At 42.6% G+C, this 11,360-nt stretch overlaps 1 long non-coding RNA gene across 1 annotated transcript; it reads right to left on the bottom strand.

Annotated features, from left to right (window-relative positions):
- Positions 1 to 3,811: 3,811 nt before the first annotated feature.
- On the bottom strand, positions 3,812 to 9,767 carry LOC144378269 (uncharacterized). Its single transcript, XR_013439981.1, has 2 exons — positions 5,375 to 9,767; positions 3,812 to 5,158 (listed from the first exon to the last, which is right to left on the bottom strand). It is a non-coding gene; the product is annotated as an uncharacterized LOC144378269 (long non-coding RNA).
- Between the last annotated feature and the right edge of the window lie 1,593 nt (positions 9,768 to 11,360).

Below are 11,360 nucleotides of genomic sequence, written 5' to 3'. Positions count from 1 at the left end.
GCCCTTAAACTCCAGCTCAAGTGAATCATCACCCTCAGCCTCCTGAGCAGCAGGGACTACAGGAGCAGCCACTGTACCTAGGATCCAGTTCGACCAACTCATCAGGTTTGGAAAGTGAATTACAGGGTGATAAACTGGAAAGTTAAGCTGGAGCCATATTATGTTGGGTTGTAGACATCAAATACTATTCTTACTACAGGCACTTGTGCCTTTTATGTGCAAATAAATAGTGCAGTCTGTGAAATGGGATGGCCTCCGGAGGGACAGGTATAAAGCTGATTCACTTTCCAGAATATTTTATTTCTCCCATCTCCTGATTTCTACTTTCCTGGTGAGGAACAGGGTAGCTATGGCCATGCGTAGCAGCTGCCTAGGCCCCCAATGCATAAATAAGCTGGGTGACAAACAGAATATTAACCTTTAGCAACATACAACTGATCTTTCTTTTAAAAGTGAAAATACACTTGGAAACTGAAGAAAGTAGTAAGTATAATCTTCTATTGTCATTAAATCAATAAAGAAATTAAAGACAACATTACTCAAAACTCTGGTTCTTGGAAAATCTCTCTTTTTTATTATTATCATTATTATTATTGTTATTTCATTTTTTAGTGGCCTCTGAGTGTGAAGGATTCAGGAGTTAAAGGCATAGCAAGATATAGAAAAGATATTGCTTTTGCCTGAGTTTCATGAAGCTGATATCAATCTTTTATTTCATAAACTTCAGGCTGGTTATTGCTTTAAACACAGGCTTTGGTGCATTAAATGTGGCACTGACAGGAATACAAATAAGAGAATTCCCAGGGACTCTAACTAGTGGGGCTATAAGAGGACTGACTTCCTCCCACGCCTGGAGGCTGGAATGCCGGAGAGGGCACCAAGCATCTAGATCTGGAGACACACGTGAGCTCAAATGACTTGAAGAATGACTCCCAAGTACAATTTCTGCTGTCATTTGTCTCTAACTAGAGGAAGAAAGGACAAAAGATTTGATTGAGCCTCAGGACACAGTCTGAAAGTGATCAGGTTGAATTGGTCCAGACCTCAGAGTCAGATCTCAGATTTATGAGATGACAGCATTTTGTAACAGTTAATCTCTAAAAGTCACTTCTGGTGTAAAATTTTAAGTTCTGAGTCCATAGCTATCCAAAGCAATCATCAATATTTTGAGAAATGCTTTTGAAAACACCAAATTGTCTTGATATTAATCCCAACCTGGAGAGGAGAAGGCAGTATAGTGGAAAACACTGAGGTTTATCTAAACTGAAGGATAGAATTGGCTAACCCAATAACAGAACTTGTCCTCCGCACTGGGTCTTTTGTCTTTTTGTTCTTTTGGTCTTTTGGCTTCTGTGACACCTTTTCACTAAGGAGAATATGAGATCTATTTAAAAGGAAACTCACTCGAGAAAAAGGGGAAATGGTACTTCTGAATTTTTCAGAGAGCATCGGATCCGAGACTAAGCTGGAAAGTAGAAAGAGCTTGTCCATAAGGTCAGAAGAAATGATAAGGTTTCCCACAAAATTAATAACAAGTCCTGTAACAAACCACCATACAAGAATGTCATTCGTTTCCACACTAAGAATACATGTTTATGCTGCTGGACGTCTACGTCACTTTTCCATGAACTGCAGAAGAAAGGGAAAATCCTTAATTTCCAAAGTCGCCAATAATCTGCCTTCCCTTCTAGTGCTCACCACCTGCTTCATGTACCGTATTCTCCACAGGGACAAAGGATAGTTCTTCCCTGGCCTGCCCACACTTTCCTGCCCTGTCCCAACTCAGCCAATTTTCTCAGCCTGTGATTGTGTTTTCTTCCTCTGTGTCCACACATCTCCACTATTCCAAAAAACAGCCTCTTATTCTTCCAGCCTGAAATGTTGCTCTCGCTTTCTCCTCCAGATATATTCCTCTTTCTCCTCTGTGTTCCTTATTTCTCTCTTCTATTGCCATTATATTTACCCCATGGCCTCCTCTTAAACAGTACATTCCCTTTAAGTCTTGCAGAATACTGACTTGCACAGGATGTGGATTTAGAAATTCATACCAACCACATCTTGGTGTCTAGGGTGCCAGGACCCCTCCCTTACCTCTCAGATCAAATATTGAAAGCTCATTACATGATGCCCAATAATATTGGTTGAATGCTATTTATTTGTTCTTTTGATTTCAAGGCCACTTTTACCTTAAAACTCTTTCACTCTTTATTCACTTTTAGAGTACTATTATCTAATACCAAAACAAATTTGCAAAAATCCTGAAGACTCCTTGAGCATTTTTAGGGTATTTCCTTCTAACAAATGGGAGCACTAAAGACCCAGACCCAGAAACTCATTGCTCAATTCGGAAATCACCAGAAGAGCTTCAGTCTCAGGGCTAGACTTTTCCTTGTGATATATAGGATTTTCATTGTGATGTATTTTTAAAGCTCCCAGATGAAAACATGCTGAACTGAAAGGATATATTTTCATTTCATTGCTTTAAACCCTTTTCAGTTGGCTACTAAAACACATGCCTAATCATGGCACATATTTAAAGACATGAAATATTTATAATGCTGTGCCTGAGAGATGATGTATAGTATATTGATTCTACAGTTCAGGAAATTCTGGATACAAAGACTCAAATTGATGCTCTCAAATTATCATGTCAGTGCAAACAAATTTTCTTTAAAAAACAGTTCATCTCCAGAGTTTGATTTCCATTCTGAAAGATGTTCTCCAGATATGTCTTAGATGACATAAATAAATCATGGCTGTAACTCTCTCCACAGCCATCAAAGTACATCCTGCCTTGTGGCTGAATCATTTCCGAACAGGTGAGATGGTTCCTGCTGCTCCTAACATTTTAGAGCTACCCCATAAAAGGCTACGTCTAAGTACATATTTGCTAAATGAAATGAAAAGTCTCAGTTGGATTCCCCAGGGTTCTGAATGACTCCCCACTACTGTTTTGATGTCTCATAGGAAGTTCTGGCTACATCAGTGAGTTTGCAATCCTGGGAAATCATAAGTACTCGGTAACAGATGGGAGTTAAAGTGGGACATACTAAGGGCTTTTCTTTGTTAGAGACTGGAACTGTTTTTCTAACTTCTATATTTTATTCATTTGATTCTTTAAATCATGTTTCCCCTGCAACTTCCTTTCCTCCAGTGATTCCATCATTATCTTTTGTTCTGTCTTCCTGTCTCACTTCATGCAATAGGTACTTGAAGCAGCTAGTGGATACTCAATAAAGTTTGTCAAATAAATAAAAAATTATTTATGAAACTTCGTTGCCATGTGCCAGATATTATGCCAGAGCAGAAATTGTGGCAAGAACAAATATGGGTTCCTTACACTGTGAAGTGAAAAGTCTGGTCAGGAAGATGGATCATCAGTCAAATCATCACAAAGCAAATACTAATCACAAGTGCATCGAGTGCTAATTAGGAAGCAGCACAGGGTCCTAGGAAGGTTCATGGTCAAGATCTAAGTGGGTGGGGAAGATCGGGAGTGCCTCCCTGAGAAAGTGCAGCTTTAGCTGAGATCTGAATTGTTCGTGGGAGGTGCTGGACACAGAAGATGAACATGCAGGGCAGAGCGAGTAGCAATGTACAGAGGGCATCAGGAAGGAATCCAGACGTTACCATGGGCTAAATGAAGGATGCAGGGCTAGAGCACAGCGAGTCAGCAAGGGATGGTGAGTGAGAAGTCAGAGAGGAAGGCCAATATCAGGTGAGGCATACCCCTAGCTCCATGTTCCAGAGCTTCATTTTGAGAGCCGCAGACGTGTTGGAGGATTTTAAGCAGAGAATTGACATAATTGGATTTGGGTTTCAAAACCAGCGTGAAATTTATTGATGCAAAAGGAGGAAGGCGGCTGCAGAGCTGCCTGGTGAGAGGAGAGGAACAGTAAGCAGAAGGTTAATAATAACAATATGCTTTCATTATTGAGCTCGCACTGCGTCCTCTCTTCTTGATACACTGACACATCTGTTTCTAGAGGAATAGTGGATTTGAAATCGTATCCAAGTGGATCCTTGGCAACCTACATCCCGAATTGGCTTTAGGGCTTTCAGAGATGCTACCATTGTAGAGAAAACAATAGGGGAAACATCACCAGTCTGCCATCAGACTTTGAAAATACGTTTCTTAGGTTCAAGCTGCTGTTCCCATCAGCAGGGCGACAAAGTGTTCCTGCTACCAAGACAACAATAAGCATGAATTCAAAGTTAACAAATGAGAGAAGCTTTTTAGCTGAGAGAATGCAATTCCAAGTGTACAAATGTGTGAAAATATCACTTAAAGAGAGCAAATGCCATGTCCCTTACTATGGGTAGGGAGTTAATAAATTTATAAATCATTGTTTATAATAATTATTCCTTACAGAAATTTAAGCTGTTAAGGAATTGAGGCTACCTCTAGTTTTTTGTCCACAGTACCCAGAACTATGCCTGGTTGGAAGAAGCCCCACCCGTGTTTGTGGAAACTGATCTCTGGAATACCTTGCCACCACGAGCAGAGTTCACATTACTAGCAATATTACCACTCCCCGGACATACTTGTTTGAAAGGAAAACTGCAGAAAATAAAGCTCACTTAGACCATTAGTGAAGTCGGCTGCTTGGACTGTTTCAGTCCACCTACATAGGATGGCCCACCCATCACCTCTCAGGTGCCATCCTGTTCTTGCAACTCCTGGTCAGTTCTCTAGGGTCAGGGCTGGGTCTTGTGAGTACTCCTTGGCCACTTGACAGAGAAAAAAGTGCACAGAGTAATAAACATACAATATATAAATTCGGTATTTTTGACCAATATTATGGGCACAACCTCAACTAGCAGAGAACAGTGCCCTCCTGCCCTTCCCAAGCCCAGTACCAGGAATGGACTTCATCCAGTGCCAGGCCATCCTATGCCAGAATGTTCTCAGTTACCCAAGAATAAGGTGGATGCAGGTCCTCCCAAACAGGGTAGGGAGTGGGGAAAATGAGACTGAGTGAATGAAAACCCCTTGGTTCTGTCCCATGTGAATTTGATTTCTTTACCCACATCAAAACTGAGAGATGGTCAAACCAGTAACCTGATCCCCTCAAGGAACTTGAAGTTCACCTTTGAGCAGCTCTGGCTGAAGAGAGTTTATCTTATGTTGAGCTGTCTTCCCAGAAACTTCTTCCTGCTGGGAAAAAAAATCAGCTCCTTGATGACAGGGAGATTTTTGTTTTTTGTTTTGTTTGTTTTTTTGTTTTGTTTTGTTTTGTTTTGCATTATTGCAACACTCAACAAATATCAAATATCACTTGAATGAATGAATCAGTCTTAGGTCTCACAGAACCTTCCACATACCACCCTTTTGGATATGCAATCATGATACAATATATACATATATGTTTACCTGATCTTCAGCTAAAATTTCTCTCTTAAGACGAGTTTCCAGACTGTTTCACCATCCTGGTCTCTTTTCTGATTTTAAAATCAAGGTTCTCAGCAGCTGGGTTCCAGGTGATTTTATCCCTTCATCCAGGCTACAAAGCCCCGAGAGAGAAGAGGTCATGGTCATGATCATTTCTGTAATCTTCACAAAGCCTGGTACTATACATTGTATTAGCGTATGCAGTAAATACTCAATAAAGGAAGATGAATGAAATTGTTAGCTTCTCTGTAGGATTGCTACAGTATGGCTCAGCTAGATTTCCATGACAACATCTTGGCCCCTTTCTTGCTTTCTGTTTAGCGTTTCCTCCAGAGCATTCACCCTCAGCAAACTCCTCCCTCCTCAGATCTAATTAGAGCTTGCCATTACTTAGGCAAAATGACAACAAAATACACTATAAAATGGAAAACAGTTTCTTAAACCTATAGTTATTACCATACACCCCATACCCCACCTACACAGGCCCACACACATTTTTTCCAACCTGTACAGTAGGAATAAAATCCCTGGGAGAGAATTAACAATGCTCAATGGACACAAGGAGAGACTGGCGGGGAGGTCTCCTCTTCATAACAAGTTAAATGAAAACTTTGACACATGGGTGGTATCCATTTGTGTAAAAAATCATGATTTAATCCTTTGTTTCATAAAATTATCCTTCAACACTCCCTAGAAGAATAGGATGACAATTAATTAGAGTGGTATCAAGTTTTTGAAATTAAACACACATTTGTGATGTAACTTGTGATTTAAAGGGATCTAGGGAGCCCAGATGACAACAGCCCTGGAGAAGGTTGTTGATAGAAGAAGCTTGAGGCTATAAACGATTCTGGAATTCAACCCTGTTGAGGGCCACAACCAAGTCGGGATGACGCATGGCATTTTTGCCAGAAGTAGCGGTTGAGAGGTGATGCCAGCGAGCCATTAAGATGATGACTTTTGAGTTCTCCTGGAGTTCCCGTTGAGTTGGGGTTGAGCTCTGGCAGGGATTCTTGAAGAGTTCACATTGGTTGGGGAAGTGCCGGAGGAGGGATTTCCGGTTGGTAGTTCCTGGAGGAGTCCGTGTTGTTTGGGAGAGTTCCCGGGGAGCGTGTGTGGAGTGTGCTGGTGGAGTTCAGAAATAAACTTTGTTCCTGCTTCAGTGGCTCGTGATTTGGACCCAGCCAGACTGCGGCAAACCCAAGTTGCTCAGATACAACCAGAACCTAGGGTCCTAATCACTAGACCATGGTGGAGGCAGATGAGGAAAGAGATTTAGAGAGGTCCCCCGACAGGGACAGGGAAGTTCCTCAAGACAATAAGGAAACAGACATGATGGTCACCTGCCCAATGACCCTATCTACTGTCAGCCTTGTTCAGCTACCTTCGAGGCTCTGTGCAGAACCCCTTGTCCTGCTGAGCCTTTCTGCATTGGATACAGGGGGGTCCTCCCTGCTCTGCAGCTGCTCAGCACCTGCCAGCTCTCTGCATATGAATTGTCTGCTCTGAAGATGTTCCTTAGTCCTCCTCCTGTGTGCCCATGCACACAGGATGCTCCCTCAACACAGCCTTCAGTTTCCTCCTGGTAGGGAAAAGGCCTTGTGTGTTTTTTATAGCACCAATCTGGTTTGAATTCTACACACAGTGGCATTAATAGCTCCTGGCCCAGACACACAGAAGACTTCTGTGGTAAGTGTCAGTGGGTCACAGACAGACTGATGTAAGAAGTGACAGGTGACCTATTTGTGAAGAAATGATCTTCAGATAAAATAGACGAAAAGTACAACAGCCATTGGGAAGGTTCATGCAAAGTTCTAGAGAATCCTTCTAATATGGAGTATAAGGAAAATCCAGGCAGGCTCCTAGGAGAAGGTGACATTTCCTCTGAGCTTTGAAGGATGATAGAAGTTAAGTTTGTTGGAGGGGATGGGTGATTAAATCTTCAACAGGGACAAAATCCCTGAGGTGGATAATCATAGGAGAGGAGAGATGAGAAGAGGTAAGAATAAGTCCGTTTAGTTAGATCATTGGGTGCAGAGAGGGTGCAATAGAAGAATGAAAATAGTTTATGTCAGTGAGGTCCAGATGGGAGGAGAGGCAGGACTAGGGATTTGATCTCAGATCTATGGATAAGGGGGAGCTACAGGAGGTTTTAGAGCAGGGGAGTGGCATGATCCAAACTGTGCATCAGAAAGATTTAGCTGCTGTTAACATAGAAAACGTAACAGAAAAGGAAGAAACTTGTAGCAGGGATACTGGTATGAGATTTTAGTAGATCAAAATAAGGACCAAAGACCTGAAACAACCGAGACAGCAGCAGAGGGAAGAGGGCCCCCCTGAGATAGAATAGGATTCCACAGAGGAGTATGGGGAGGATAGAATCGATGCAGGCAGGACTCCTGGGAAGCTGGGAATGGTAACATTTATTAGCTATTCACTGGGTGCCAGGCATCATGCAGAGCACTGGAGGCGCATGTAGCACATGGAATCCTCAGAAGCACCCTGGGAAGTCAGCCTCCCTGTTTTACAGGCGTGGTCACAAAGGTTAAATAACGCACCTAGATATACTCAACAGGTGACAGATGGCACCTGACACCACAGTGCTTTGAATCCGGGCACCTGTGGCCTCAGTCCATCCTCTTCATTACAAAGCAAGGCTGACTCCCCAACACCAGAACTCCAGGAGTCCAGCAGATCAGGGTGGGGAAAGGCTGACAGGGTGGAGGAGGAGCCTGGAAAGCATGCGAGAGCAAAGCAGAGACCTGGAAGTCCAGCAATCCAGGGAGAAGGGAGACAGCAGGAAAACAGCCCTACTTTCAGGGCCCCATTAAGCAGTTCAAATGCTTCCCAGGGCCCAGCCGCCACCCTGGGAGGTCAGCACTAGTACTCTCACTCCTTGATTTAGCAGAAACTCAGAGGGGCTGAGATGCGAACTGAGTCTCCATTATCTACTGTGAGCTCTCAATTAATACTTTGCCAAAACTGACCCAAGGAGCAGCACAAAAGAGAAAAGGAAAAGGCCACTAGATATGCCTAGTGATCATGAGTGACCATATGCTTAAAATGCAAACCAACGCATGTGAAACAGGATGCTATTAATGATTGCACTGGGAGAACTGGTGTGAGCCAAGATGTCCCAAGCTACCTAGGACATCAGCAAGTAAAGAAAAATTGTAAGAAAAATGAAATGGCAGTGGGGGATGGGAGCCAGATAGCAACGAAAGACATTAAAAACAACTTGAGAGGGGGCAAGACCTGCTGGACACTGAGCAAGGACAGCATCCCACAGAGGCACTGTACAAATATCTGTTGACCCATAAATCAGGACCCAGGGATGGACTTTTTTATCATAATAAATGGGATAATTCAAACTAAAAAGCTTTTTCTCAGCAAAAGAAACAATCAGTGAGGTGAAGAGAGCCTCCATCTTGGGAGCAAATTTTTACCTTGCACATCAGATAGAGCACTAATATCTCGGATATATAAAGAACTCAAAAAGCTAAAGACCAAAATAACAAACAACCCAATCAATAAATGGGCCAAGGATCTGAACACACACTTCCCAGAAGGTGATATACAATCAATCAACAAATATATGAAAAAATGTTCAACATCTCTAGCAATTAGAGAAATACAAATCAAAACTACGCTAAGATTTCATCTCACTCCAGTCAAAATGGCAGCTATTAAGAATACAAACAACAATAAGTATTGACAAGGATGTGGGAAAAGGCACATTCATACATTGCTGGTGGGACTTCAAAATGGTGCAGCCAATATGGAAAGCAATATGGAGATTTCTTGGAAAGCTGGGAATGGAACCACCATTTGACCCAGCTATCCCTCTCCTTGGTCTATACCCAAAGGACTTAAAAACAGCGTACTATAGGGACCTAGCCACATCAATGTTTATAGCAGCACAATTCACAATAGCTAAACTGTGGAACCAACCTAGATGCCCTTCAGTAGATGAAGAAAATGTGGTATATATACACAGTACAATACTACTTAGCAATAAGAGAGAATAAAATCATGACATTTGCAGGTAAATGGATGGAATTGGAGAAGATAATGCTAAGTGAAATTAGCCAATCCCAAAAAACCAAATGCCAAATGTTTTCTCTGCTATAAGGAGGGTGATTCATAGTGGGGTTGGGAGGGGAAGCATGGAAAGATTAGACGAACTCTAGGAAGGGCAAAGGGCAGGGGGGAATGAAGGGGACAAGAGGGGTAAACAAGATGGTAGAATGATGAAATGGACATCATTACCCTAAGTACATGTATTAAGACTTGAATGGTGTGAATATGCAAAAATGTGCTTTATATGTGCATTATGAATTGTAATGCATCCTGCTGTCATATATTACAAATTAGAATAAAAAATAAAATTTAAAAAAAGACAAAAATATTTGTCAGATTTGTAGTCAGAAGGAGAGAACCTGTGGGAGGGAAAAAATGATGCAAGATGCAAGAGAAATTTATAAACCAAAGCGGGTCAGAGAAGTTCAAGGGAAGAAGAGTTTGCCCTGAAAAAAAAATCATCGTCTCCGAAAGAGGGAATAAAATGAAGCGACCAGGAATGAAGGACTCACAGGCAGGATGAGGACGGCTCTTCAGCAGAGAGAACGTGGGGCCTCGGGCTGAGGACAGGAACACAGCGACAGCCATTCCACATTTCACACGGCAGGAATGGACTGAGCCTCTTCCCCGTGGTGAACAGGCCTCCTGTGGCAGCCAGGAGGGACCCCCTGAGCTGCCTCCAGTCACATGGTTACCCAAGGACTAGGAGTCCCAAGGTAAGCCGCAGACCAGGGACCTGCTTCCAGTTCAGCCACTGACATTCTGTAACCTGGAAGGAGACAGGACCCTCTCAGGGGCCCAGTGCATGAAGGCTGAACTTTACCACTGGGCCCCTGAGGATTAAAGGCCTAGGTTAGGCAAGAGTGCATTTTAAAAATTCAAGTATCACAGAGAATAAAAGTGCATGTTGCTTAAGTATTCACTTCTCTGAAATTTCGCAGACTGAACATGTTACAAAAGACACCACATAACTGGTAGCTTGGAGGCCCTCTCATGCTGCCTTCCAGTCACTAACCCTCCAGCCAAGGAAACCTTTTCCTGACTGTTAACTGCATAGATCAGGGTCACTTGTGTTCATTCTGGGCACTATCTGGCACTATTTGGCATCTGTTTTCATCCCCTCAGCATGGTTCATGATGATGTGTGTAATGGGGAAGCTTTCAATTACCATTCCCCAAAATAAAGACAGTGCTGCATGTTATTCATCAAGCTTAGTGAGTCTGAGTTAAATGACTGTCCTTTACTGTGGGATAACATTCTTCTATTTATTTTGCAATAAAAAATGTGTTTTTAAAAGCTCTTTCTGTGGTACTAGAATTTTGATTGATATTTTGTTTTGCTTTGTTTCTTTTAATAATTTTTTTCCTCATTTAGCAAATTCAATCTCTAAATTATATTGTCTTAAAATTCGAGTGGGCCAGACACAGTCACCAGCTGTGAGCCCTGCTGGTCTAAACAGGCTCTCCAGCCTGAGCTTCCTTGTTAAAGCCCCTCTGGTGGTTGAATGTGAAAGAAGAGATGATCACAGACTGTGGGCCCTGCCTGCAGAAGCCACAGAAATAAAACTTGGCTTATTCTGAGAGGACAGAGGAGATATGGAAGGTAGGCTTGTAACCTCTGCACGGTGCTCACAGAGTGACCATAGACAGTAAGTTCACTTGCTCATTAGAACAGACCAGATGAGGTTTATCAGGCAGCAAAGCAGACCTGGGATGGAATGGGAGAGGGAGGTATGCAAAAAGAAAAGTGAAACCCTTATGGGGCTAGACCAGAGTCCAGAGCAAGAAAGCAAGAGCTCAAGTTTGACTGTCTTCAACACAGGGCCCAGTGGAATCCTGGGAAGAGGAGAAACAGAAAGGAAAGACAAGCATGTTGCATGGACTTCCCT

The sequence above is a fragment of the Ictidomys tridecemlineatus genome, chromosome 1 (genome assembly GCF_052094955.1).
Source record: "Ictidomys tridecemlineatus isolate mIctTri1 chromosome 1, mIctTri1.hap1, whole genome shotgun sequence".
NCBI classification, from domain to species: domain Eukaryota; kingdom Metazoa; phylum Chordata; class Mammalia; order Rodentia; family Sciuridae; genus Ictidomys; species Ictidomys tridecemlineatus.
Note: the sequence above shows the minus strand (reverse complement) of the source record. Positions and strands in the feature narration are given on the sequence as shown.